This window comes from Callorhinus ursinus, unplaced genomic scaffold (assembly GCF_003265705.2).
Source record: "Callorhinus ursinus isolate GAN/ISIS: 27379988/994484 unplaced genomic scaffold, GSC_fseal_2.0 scaffold6, whole genome shotgun sequence".
Taxonomy (NCBI): domain Eukaryota; kingdom Metazoa; phylum Chordata; class Mammalia; order Carnivora; family Otariidae; genus Callorhinus; species Callorhinus ursinus.
The window spans coordinates 51,217,859-51,230,499 of record NW_027397068.1 but is presented as its reverse complement, the minus strand read 5'-3'; the positions used below and the strand labels follow the sequence as shown (position 1 = coordinate 51,230,499).

Genomic DNA, 12,641 nt, shown 5'->3' with positions numbered 1-12,641 from the left:
GCGCCCTGCTACTTTACCTTTTAAAGGCCGTTAGTTTGGGGCAGAATTACTGAAACATTTGTCTGGTTTCTTTACTTCTTGGGTAATTTCGACCAAAACATGTTACACATTACAGCCAGAGTAACTTTTCCAAATTTAGCTCTAATTTTCTGTCCTCTGTATAAATGTTTTAAATTGTTATAAGACCTTTTAGGAACTGGGTTCTGTTCATGTGTAGCCCTCCCCCCAACCCACCCAAGAACAAACCCACCTGAGTTTTTTCTGCTTCTATATAGTTCTTTGCCCCTGCCACCGCCCCCTTTTCTCCCCCTGGCTAATCATACTTCAGGTTGTAGTTTATATATCACTTTACTCCCAGTCCTGGGGAGGGGAACCTTTCTATGCATCCAAGTTCACTGTGTTCCTTTTATTACCATTCCATGTAAAATTACAACCTCCCTCCCCAATGCAGATAGTCCCTTTCCCTTGTGACCCTGCATTATTGTTCCTCACAGCACTTCAATATCATCTCACATTGTGTGTGTGTGTGTACACAGTTATTGTTTTACTATCTGTCTCCCTACTGATCCCCATGTCTCCCATGCAATTGCTATGGGTGCAGGGATTTTTATGTGTTCATTGCTATCTCCTCAGCTTAGAATATGTCTGGCTCATAAATATAGGAAAGGGTTTAAAGTAGAAAGGGAGTGTCACTCTTAATACAGTCCCACGTTCTTGCTCCCTACAGGAAACTGTAAATAAATCTGTAAAAAAAGTCACTTCTTTTTTATTACTCTTCTAGAAACTTTACTTGCATATCACTTATATGGACCTACATATGTATCTTTAGACAAATGGGAAGATACATAACATTTCTATAACTGTATCATTTACCAAAGCATTTTGCAGATCTTTCCTTACCATTTATATAGAGATCAATCTCATTCTTTTCAAAAGCTGGTGTAGAATTCCATAATAGGGTTGTACATTAAACAGCCCTTGTCTTGATACTCAGTGTTAAGTGTTTTCAGATGCTATTGCTAATGACTCCAAAATGAACATCCCATGATTTTAGAAGTTGAATTTCTAAGCCAAAAAATATATACTTTACATTTTTGATAGATACTACCTAATTGTCTTTAATAGAGGTTGTACCGATTTCCTTCTCACAAGTTTGTCAGTGTTTCTCTTCAGATTCTCAGATACGGTTATTACTCTTTTTGGTATTATATCAACCTGATAATTAGAAAATATTTTTTTATTTATGTCTTTAATAGAGTAAAGGTAACTGCTTTATTGTATATTTAAATCTGTATTTCTTTTTCTTGGAACTGTATTCTTAATCTTTGCCCATTTTTCTGCTTATCTTTCATAATGACTTTGTGTGTGTGTGTGTGTGTGTGTGTATACATACAATGCATGTATTGTATACACACATGCATACATACACATGTATTTAAATGTTAAAGAAATTAGTCCTTTGTTATATGCATGGAAAATACTCTTTCTGATTCCCAGCTTGTCGTTTTTATAACAGAATTTTAATACATTCAAATGAATCGATCTTAAAGGTTTTTGTTTGAAAGTTCTGTTCCACTACAAGATAATTTTTTAAAACATTATTCATTTTTTCTAATACATTTGACAGATTCTTCTTTTTTTTTTTTAAACATCTTTGAATCTTTGATTCAGCTGCCATTAGGGAGTAAGACAGGAATCCAGTTTCTTCACCAGCATCTTTTGTCTTTCCAACAGCTGGATTTGTAATGGTGTCTTTTGTTGCATTACATATCCCTTTTCTTTCTTAACCTTATTTGAACTGCCATCTTTGACATGCACTAAGTTCTTCTCTATTTTGGGACTCTGCCATTCCATTTCTTTGTTTTGTTTTATGCCAGTATCAAATTTTAATTAGTGTAGCAATTATTACACAATTTTGATTATGTTTTGTAGGCTATCTTGTTTCTTCTTTCCTTTTTCATAGTTTCAGTGAGTTAGCTCATTTGATTATCTCACTTGGAAACAGCTTGTCAAATTTTCTGAAAAAAATCCAGTTATAATTGTTACTGAGATAGTTAATGTTACCAGAAGCTTTGTGGAGAAAATATACTGTCTTTATAGGTGGCAAAAGGCTTTTGACATTACATTATTAAACATCAAGCTTTATTTAATAGATTTTCTAGTAGACTTGTAATATTGGAATGATCCTAGTTGGTCATGGTAGATTGTACTTTTAATATGATGGATTTTATTTGCTAATATTTTATTCAACATTATTCCATCTATTCATAAATTTAATTTGCAGTTGTGTGTGTATTGTATGGGTATATGTATGTGTTTGGGTTTTGGTTTCTCTTTGTGATGGTTTTATAGAGTTGCAAAGAGCATTGAACTTACTCCTTTCATCATAGGATTTATCTTTCTCAATATTCTACGGTCAGTTTGAATGTTTTGTTTTTCTTAGAAAACCATCTTCATCCAGGTTGACAAATATATTTGTTTAGCATTATAGCAAACATTGTCTTATTTTTTTTTTTTTTAGATTCTAATATGCAGTTAAATCTCTATTCTTATTTTATTTAATCATTTTTGGTAGTTTTATTTATTTAAGTAATCTCTACAACCCACATGGGGCTCAAACTTAGGTCCCCGAAATCAAGAGTTGCATACAGGCAGGCAGGCACTCCAATCGGTATTTCTCCCCTCTACTTTACTCTTCCTCTCTGCCTGTTTTTTTTTTTTTTCCTTTTTTTTTTTTTTTTTTTTCTCTCTCTTTTTTTTTTTAATTACCTTTGTTTTTTTCCCTGAAGATTGGCTCCTAGATTAATAATTAGCTGTGCTGGTATTTATTTCATTAAATTGTGAGTTTGTTTATTACCAAATCTGTTTTCCATTTTTTTTCTACCTTTGTGAGTGGAACTTAACATTTAACTTAAATGCATTTTTAATTCTTTACCTTAAAAGTTAATTTTAATTTATGAGATTGCAAAGACAGAAAAATTCAGAAAATAATGTAGCAATCACTTGTGGACCCATCATTTAGTTTCACATCTCTATTATAAGAAATAAATTGTTAGATCGGAGTCCTAGCTCCACCGTTTCCTTATTCCTCCCCCACTACCTTGTAGTAGATATGCATTGTTCACATTCTGTCTCATTTACTTAGGTCTCTGAAGTTATAGTTTTCCTAGGGATACTGCATTTGCTGTGGCTCATGGATTCCTTTAGAATCATTGTTATTTTCTGGGTTCTTTTAGAGTTACTGTTTCTGGATAATTCACAGTTTTGATTTTGATTTCCTTTTTAAGCCAAGAACCTGAAAGAATCTTAAAATTTTCAGCTTGTGGGAGTTTTGTATTTGTTTTTGTAATGATTACTGGTTTCATTGTACTTTTACCAGAGAATGTGGTCTGTGCCCTTTACTTATTGAAGTATATTGAGGTTTTTCTTTGAGGCCCAATGTAGTTGTAGAATGGTTTCATAGGCATTTATCAAGAGTATGAATTCTGTCTGAAGAATACAAAATATGATGCATTTCTGTTACTTTTTTTTGTTACTTTTTATTTTATTTATTTTTTAAAAGATTTTATTTATTTGAGAGAATGCGAGCAGGAATGGCAGGGAGGGGCAGAGGGAGAAAAAGAGGGAGAAGCAGACTCCTCACTGAGCAGGGAGCCTCCTCACTGAGCAGGGAGCCTACGTGGGGCTCCATCCCGAGACCCTGTGATCATGACCTGAGCCAAAGACAGAGGCTTAACTGACTGAGCTACCCAGGTGCCCCTTGTTAGTTGCTTTTAAAATTGTTACAGGGTTCAGTATTCTTACTTAAATTCTGTTTTCTTAATTGGTGGTTATAAGCTGAGAGAGGTAAGTTAAAATATAATAAGACCCTGGCATTTTATTTCATCTTACTACTTACAGGTGTTACCCTATGCCTTTTGATAGATAGATACATGATCTTCCTGTGGATTCGAAGTTTTCATTAATGTAAAGTTCCTCTATGATTTGTTTTATGCTTTTTGACTTAAATTCAATTTGCTTAATGTCATGATTGCTGCTTTCTCTAAGTTCTGTTTGTTCATACTTTTGCTTTCAGTGTTTTGAATCAGTTTGGTTTAGTTGTGCCTCCTGTAGATGTGTATAATTGCGTTTGTCAGAGACTGTTGTAATAGAGTTTTTCTCATTTATGGGAATGATAGGATAGATAGAATGCTTTCTGTGATGTGTGGTCTGTATTTTGATTTGGTGTATACTCTTTGATAACTTGGAGATTTGTACTATCTTTGTGACATAGTAACATACTTCAACTTTTTAAATTTGCCAGCCCTGAAAGGTAGGTGTTGATTTCATTATGAAAGATGAAGAAATTAATTTATACTTCACCTCCACTCTGTTTCTCCTAATTTTTGTTTATATTTTAAGTTCTTATTTATACCTTTTATAATATGTTTAAACTTCTACTAACTGAATTATTAACCTTAAATTATTATTTAAGGAGTCCTGGATTTAAAAGTTGAGCTCAGCAAAGTTACACTTTCTCATACTTGCCCTCTCTCTCTTTTTGTCCTATATTTTTAGTCATGTTATTTATTGCCAGGATTTATAGCATTTTTATTTTATTCTGTATTCAAAACTTCCTTAGTTTCAAACCAGTCGTAGTTATTTTAAAATAGATTTCTCATGATTGGACTTCTATTTGTATAATTTGACTTTGACATCTGGTTTGACAGATCACCTTCCCCTCCTTGCAAAATATTCATGTGTGAAATAACTTCCCAAATTTTTGAATATATGAAAGTGATTATGTGGCCTATATTTGCATGACAGATTGACAAATAATGGTTTTGGGTCCCTCTTTCTTTTGTGGAGGGCTTTGCAGACATTGCTGTACCGTTTTCTAGTGTTGTATGTTGCTAGCTAGTCTGATTCTGCTGCTTTTAGTGTGGCCTTTATTTCTCTAGTATTCCCCCCCCCACCCCGTATTTCTGAGTTCTGCAGGCTTGCTTTCTAACTTTTTCTCCTGGTGTTTTTATCATCTTCTCTTTTATCCTTAGTGTTCTGTTTCTCTCTCCTAACCCCTCCCCCCCACCATATGTAGGTGTGTGTGTGTGTGTGTGTGTGTGTGTGTGTGTGTGTGTGTGTATGTTTTGGGAGAAAAATGGAATAGAAACTAGATATTTTTTCCTTAAAGCACTTGATCAAATTAAACACTCCCTTTTCAACTGTAAAACTAGACTGATTTGAGAGACTCATGAATAAGGCAGACATTGTATCAAAGATTTAAATGCTTAGGTATAATTATTCCACTATCCATATCAACTTGACTTGATCATGACATACCGCTGAACAGCATAGAAGGAAATCTGTTTCTCATTTAGAGAATTTTTTAAGTTTTTGTACTTTTAGAATTTTGGAATGAGAACTTAATACTTGTGTGAAAATTAGCCTTTTATTATGGTGTAATGAATTAAAACTCTGATGTCTAAAATAATGCATTAAATGTTGATGTGTCTCCTTAATTTGGATAACATTTGAGTTCATTTTGTTAACATGTGTAATATGGAAAATCACCAGTAGCAAATATAAATGACCTTCAAATGGGTTATTGTCTAATTTTGTTATACAGTAATATGAGTGGACTGCTAAAAGAGCATATATTTAGGGAGTAAAATCCTGGGACAATCTTTTAGTTTTCTGATGGTGTTTTCCTTGCTGCCTTAAATCTACCAAGAGAGAAAACTCTCTAAAACTGAGTAACACAGACTCTTTTTTTTGTTGTTGTTACAAAAACATCCAAATTGAAATACATATAGTATTGTTTGAAAGGAAAGTTCTTGGCAGAAAAATCTTAATATTTATCTTTAGAACTGTATAATTAGTCAACCTAACTTGGAAGAAAAATAGCTTTTCACACAATGGATATTATTGTGTGAGGTGAGGTTTAACTCTTTAATGGCTGTTGAGGCTTTTTCTAACATTCGATTTGTTTTTTTAAGAAAACTAGTTGGCCTAAAAAAAAGTAAGCATTAAGAAAAATAGTTGGTCTACAGATCTGGTAAAGGAATCATATGTAATTTAAATTTAACAGTTTTTACAGTTCTTAAAATTGATATTGCCATTGCCTTACAAATAAAGTGGGCAGTAATTATTTAAATTAATTAGTTCATTCAAAGAACTGATTGTTTAAAAGTGTTGGAGGCTTTGGATAAATATATTTCAATAGTGTACTTTACAGTTGAGCTACTGTTTTTGGTACAGTTTGTCTTAAGTAATATTGGCTTGCCCATACTGTTTAGAAATCTATATTCATTTTCCTTTCCCTTTGAATTTCATCTTGTTTTCCCTTCATTGGGAAAATAAACTCTAATTTTACATAGTAAGGTTGTATTTTCTAGCATCGCTTTGCTAGTTTTATAGTATTAATACTCTATTAAACAGTCTTCGTTATAGTGTATCTGTATTCTCCTGTTTGAATGTCTGTAAAATATTATAACTATACTCAGTGATTTTCGTATTCTTGAGTCTTAATAGTAGGTTGTTCACTAGAGAAGGTACAAGGAATTAAAAAAAGATAAAAGCAGAGTTGTAAACGCACCTGCACAGGATCGTTTTTTTCTGCTTCTTCATTGTGCTGTATTTGTCTTTTCAACATTACCTGACTAAATGGAAGAGAAAGTGACATTAGATTTTTAGGAGATGCAGCCGCCTCTTCCTTCTCGGGTAGAGCATATTGTGAGTATTTTATCCTTGTCCTGAAAACAAATCCCAGTTTTAATTTGAAAAGTCTGTATTACAAAGAAGACTTGTTAGTATGAGATGTTATGAACACTTTTATATGAACTTTTAGCAATTAGAAGAATCTTACACTTGTACAGAAAACTTCAGAATTAATTGACTTTCTGCTTTAAAATTATGTGGGCTTTTGAAAGGAAGTGGTTTATTTCACTGAGAACCTCATCTGGTTCAGAATGTTTTCAGATAGGTCTTACGATTCTCTTTGTATGTACACCTACACTGGAAAAACTTAAACACTAATTGCTTAATTTAAAAATAATTTGCTCTAGACTCTCAAAACAGCTTATCTTCTTCTTGATAGAGCCAGTACCATATAAGAATTGCATGAATGCTAAATACGGAGTTTTCTCTTAGGCCTAATTACTTTTTTTTTAAACCATAGAAATAATAATCTGATTACAGGTGTATACTTTCATGTGTCATTCCTAAGCAATTCTTTTAGTATGTTTTTGAGTGCTTAATGTATGTACATACTAAGCATTGCTAAGTACTTCAGCAAGGAGTAGAGTGGAAGCAAAAGACAAAATTCATTTTAGCCAGTATTTAATTTTCATGTTCACTTTTTGTCAGAAAAGCGTGTGGTAGCCTTTGGAGACATAGATCTAGGTCACAGACTTTCCCGTGAAGCTTTATAGTAGTTCTGGTATTCTCTTGGTCATAAGGAGAATCTGTGAGTTAGGTGGAAGAAACTGAGGCCTAAATAAAATAAATAATTTGACTTAATTTCACATGAGTATTGAGAGCCAAATTGTAACTCAAACTGAGTTCTTTTGAACTCCAGTGCTTTTTTCATGGTTATATGGTACTTGCAACAAAGTTTTATATTATAATAATTTAACCTTGTTTGGAGTTTGTTGATAAGTACCTTAAGGATAAAGTTAAATCCCTTGTTAAGGAAATCAGCTTTATCATCAGTGAGGTGTTCAAAAATTACTTTCAAGTATTTTTTCTGGCAGTATGACTTAACTAAGAGACGTGGCATTCATGTATAGAGAATTGGTATCAATTTCCAAATCCTTGCAAACGAGCAGTCCTAAGAAGTGGAGCCTTTTTCTCATTTACTTAATTTTAAATCACTTTATGGGCTTCCATTTCTTGAGCACCAATTCTGTTTGATTTAAAATCTTTTTTTTTTTTTTAGAGTATTTATTTATTTGACAGAGAGAGTGTGCACATGCAGGTGGAGTAGCAGGGAGAGGGAGAAGCAGGCTCCCCGCTGAGGAAGGAGCCAGATGTGGGACTCAATCCCAGGACCCCCCATTATCCAGAATTGAGTTATTAGCATATTGATGCATTTAAGCAATAACAGTAGACAATATTAATGAACACTTATATGCCGAATGTTGTACTTTTTATCTCTGTTGTCTCCTTTAATGTTAACAATAATTATATAGAGTAGGATTTTTTTTTTTTTTTTTTAGATTTTATTTATCTGAGAGAGAGAGAGAGAGCACATGGTGGGGGGCAGAGGGAGAGGGAGAAGCAGGCTCTCTACTGAGCAGGAAGCCTGGCACAGGGCAGGATCCCAGGACCCTGGGATCATGACCTGAGCCGAAGGTAGATGCTCAACCCACTGAGCCACCCAGGTGCCCCATGTAGAGATTATTTTTATCCTAGTTTTACACCTGGAGGATCTGAACCTCAGAAATGACTAAACATCTTGCTCTAGGCCACAAAACTAGTACATGGTGAAACCAACATTCCGAGTAAGATGCTTCTAATACCAATGCCCTTCTCTGTTTTACACATTGTGTACCTGTTGCCGTATGTAGAGAATATTAGTTTCTCTACTGTAATTTCTTTTTTTTTAATGAGACCACACATCACTTTTTAAACACATTTTAACTGAATCATATGCTGTATATATGTTAAAATTTTTGTTCAATTTTTAAGAAATTTGTTCAGTTTTATTTTTAATTAGGGGAAAATACACATAACATAAAGTTTACCATATTAACCATTTTTTTTTATGCACTCCCATGTTTATTGCAGCCTTATCCACAATAGCCAGGGTATGGAGGCAACCAGGTTAACCATTTTTAAGTGTACAATTCAGTAATGTTAAGTATATTCACAGTATTTTGAAACCAATTTCCAGAACTTTTTCATCTTGCAAAACTGAAACTCTGTACTCTTCATTTTCCCCTCCCCCTGCCTCTAGCAACCATCCATAGACTTTTTTTTTTTTGTATGCCAGCAAATTTAGGTTTTCATAGTATTCTGTTATTTAATCACTTACTCTAGGAACATAAGGTTTTCAATTTATTATTACAGAAAGTGCTTCAGCAAACATTTTGTATATTTGTGTGTTTTATCAGTTCTGTTATAAAAGATATTTATAGAGTAGTAGTGGATAGAGTAGCTGGTTAAAAAGTTATGGGCATTTTTAATGCTTTTGCTACATATTATGAAGTTACCCTTTGTACTAATTTACTTCTTACATTTAATTTTTAATCATCATAACATTTCTAATGTTATTTTATAAAGGATAATTATATTTCACTGATGGATTATATATTTGTATTAAAGCTTTCTTTCATTAATAGAGTGGATAAGAGTCAAAGATGGTGACTTTCTTATGCCATTTTTGGGAGGCTTGCTGTGATGATGGTCACCTATGTGTTCCTGAAAATTTTATCTGTGTTGCATTGTGCACGCTGTTACATAAGTTAGCATTGTATAAAATACCACTTATTCTTGAGAAAACAGTACCTTAGAAGTTTCTCTGATAAATAAAATAGTCCATGATGTGCTGTTGGCACAGTGTATGGCACATAGAAAATGCTCACCAAGTGCTGACTGCCTTAGTTCAAAGAAATGAGGTGCTCTTTCACTACCAACTAAGGAACGAGTGCAACTAAAAGGTGATTATATTAAAGTCTAATGCATTAGGATGCTTAAATGACTTCTGACTTTTTTTTTTTAAATCAATTAACATAGTGTATCATTAGTTTCAGTGGTAAGTTCAGTGATTCATCAGTTGCATATAGCACCCAGTGCTCATTACAAGTGCCCTCCAGCTGCTGTCTTTTTGGGCTTTTTTTTCGTCCTTCATGATGTTTTCATATAAGCCACTTTGGCTCTTCTCTCTACTTAGCCATTTTTAAAAGCCTGATAGAGATTCTTCTATGTATTTGTTTTCACATAATATGTAAAAACAGACACACATAGAGGGATTTTTCATTAATGTTCTATTAAAATACTATAATTTCATTTTCCTTATACATTGTCAGCTAGGATATTTCCAACTTACTCTTTTTGGTGATTTTATGTTATTCCATGATGTGGCTATGCTACAATTTAAAAATTTGCCGTATTGAAGGACATTCATTTTATTTCCAATTTTTGTTTCTGTGAACAGTGCTGTTTGTAGAACATCTGCAAACATATCCTTACAAACCAGGGCTTTTGATGTTATGAGATAGATCTCCTGTAGCAGGATTGCTATGTTGAAAGGTGTATTGTTTGCTTTAAATAGGTATGGCCATTGCTTTATTAAAGTTATTATGGTTCATCCCTTTTCCAGCAGTAGGTATTAGTACTTTTCTTGATTTTGGACAGTCCGACAAGTGAGAAGTTAATGTATTCATTGTTCCTTTATTTTGCATTTCTATGATCATTAATGAAGTCAAGTATGTTCATATATTCATTTGCCATTTGAACTTGTTCTGTGGATTGCTAATTGTATCCTTTGCCCATTTTTAATTAGGTTGTCTTTTCCTTATTAATTTGAAGTCTTAAATTACAGATACTAATTTTTGAAAAAATTACTGAAGTACAGTTGACATACAGTGTTGTATTAGTTTCAAGTGTACAACATAATGAGTCAACAATTCTATACATTACTCAGTGCTCACTACGATAAGTGTAATCAACATCTGTCACCGTCTGACATTATTATTGACTTTATTCCCTGTGCTGTCCTTTTCATCTCCATGACTGTTTATTTTACAACTGGAAGTTTGTACCTCTTAACTTCCTTCACCTTTCTTCGCCACCCACCTCCCCTCTGACAACCTTTGTATCTGAGAGGTTTTTTTTATTCATTTGTTTTTTAGATTCCACATATAAGTGAAATCATGTGGTATTTATCTTTTCTCTGACTTAGTTCACTTAGCATAACTTTCTCTAGGTCTATCCATGTTGTTGCAAATAGCAAGATTTCATTCATTTATTATGGTTGAGTAATATTCCTCTGTGTGTGTGTGTGTGTGTGTGTGTGTGTGTGTGTGTGTATCACATCTTTATCCATTCATCGATTGATGGACACTTGGGTTGTTTTTATATCTTGGCTATTGTAAATAATGTTGCAATAAACATCGTGGTGCTAAATCTTTTCAAATTAATGTGTTTGTTTTCTTTGAGTAAATACCGAGTAGTGGAATTACTGTATCATATGGTATTTCTATTTTTTATTTTTTGAGGAGCCTCCATACTGTTCCCCACAGTGGTTGCACCAGTTTGCATTCCCAACAACTGCACAAGGGTTCCCTTTTCTCCACATCCTTGCCAACGCTTGATATGTCTTATCTTTTGGATACTAGCCATTCTGATAGGTGTGAAGTGATGCCTCGTTGTGGTTTTGATTTGCACTTACCTGATCATGAGTGATGTTGAGCATCTTTTCATGTGTCTGTTGGCCATTTGCATGTCTTCTTTGGAAAAATGTCTATTCAGGTCTTCTGCCTGTTTTTTAATCAGATTGTTTTTTGGTGTTATGTGAGTTCTTTATATGTTTTGGATATTAACCCCTTATTGGATATCATCATTTGCAAATATCTTCTCCCATTCAGTAGGTTTCTTTTTCATTTTGTTTATGGTTTCCTTCGCTGTTACTTTGGTGTAGTCCTAATAGTTTATTTTTGTTTTTGTTTCCCTTGCCTAAGGAGACATATCCATAAATATGTGGCTAAGTCCAGTGTCTGAGAGAGAAATTTTTTTAGTCCTATGCATTGTAAATAATTTTCCCAGTCTTTATTTTCTTTATCATCTCTTTTTCTATAGAAAAATTAAAAAACTTTATGTCACTCTATCTGTCTTTTTAACTTAGTAGGTTCCAGTCTTGGATTTAAACCATCCCCCCTCAAAAAACTCTAGGTTATAAACATTCTAAATTTTCTTTTGAGAGAATTATATGAATTTTTTTATGTTTGACTTGTAATTCTTCTAAAATTTACTTTTGTGTTGTGTGTAAAGAAGGGTCAAACTATTTTCTTCCAGATTTTCAATGCATCAGCTTTTATGCTCTGATCAGTAGTGTGTGGTATAGTAGGAGGGGATAGTAGCTCTCAGATTAGATCGGTATTGTTTTGCAAACTAGCTCTGTCATTTGTTATCTGCATGACTTTGGTTGACTGGATTTTTCTGAGGCTTTCTTTAAAATGGCCATAATGTTATCTACTTCAAATGTATTAAGATTTATTTAATCCAGCTTCTGCCATATAATAGTCTGTTAAAATAGTGTGGTTTCTCTTATCTTCTTCCTTTTACTAATTGCTTTAAAATTCATTACATTTGTTATCAGGGAGTTATTTCTGGATATGGGTAATGTTCGATATTACCAGGTCTTCTTAAATTTGGGAATGATTTTTGGTCCCACATATGAATTCACGATGATGTCAGCAGTTAGTATATGACCTTTTGTATATCCTTTTAAAACTTCATTTTTTGTTTTAGGATTATTCAGTGCAGTAGCCTCTTCCTGTCTTTAAGACCATGTTCTTGGAAGATCCCAAAGGTAGAATTTAGGAAAGAAATTGAAGATTAGGTGGAAATAAGGATTAAGTTGAACCTATGTAGGCTGGGGTATGTGTGCATATGTGTGTATTTTACAGTCATTAAAATAAAACAGTGTGAACAACACCTAG

At 33.3% G+C, this 12,641-nt stretch overlaps 1 protein-coding gene across 3 annotated transcripts in view; it reads left to right on the top strand.

The window, feature by feature from the left end:
* The window catches only part of HBS1L (HBS1 like translational GTPase), an 86,646-nt gene that overhangs the window by 19,811 nt on the left and 54,194 nt on the right, over positions 1-12,641 (top strand). The gene's annotated exons all lie outside the window — the stretch shown is intronic.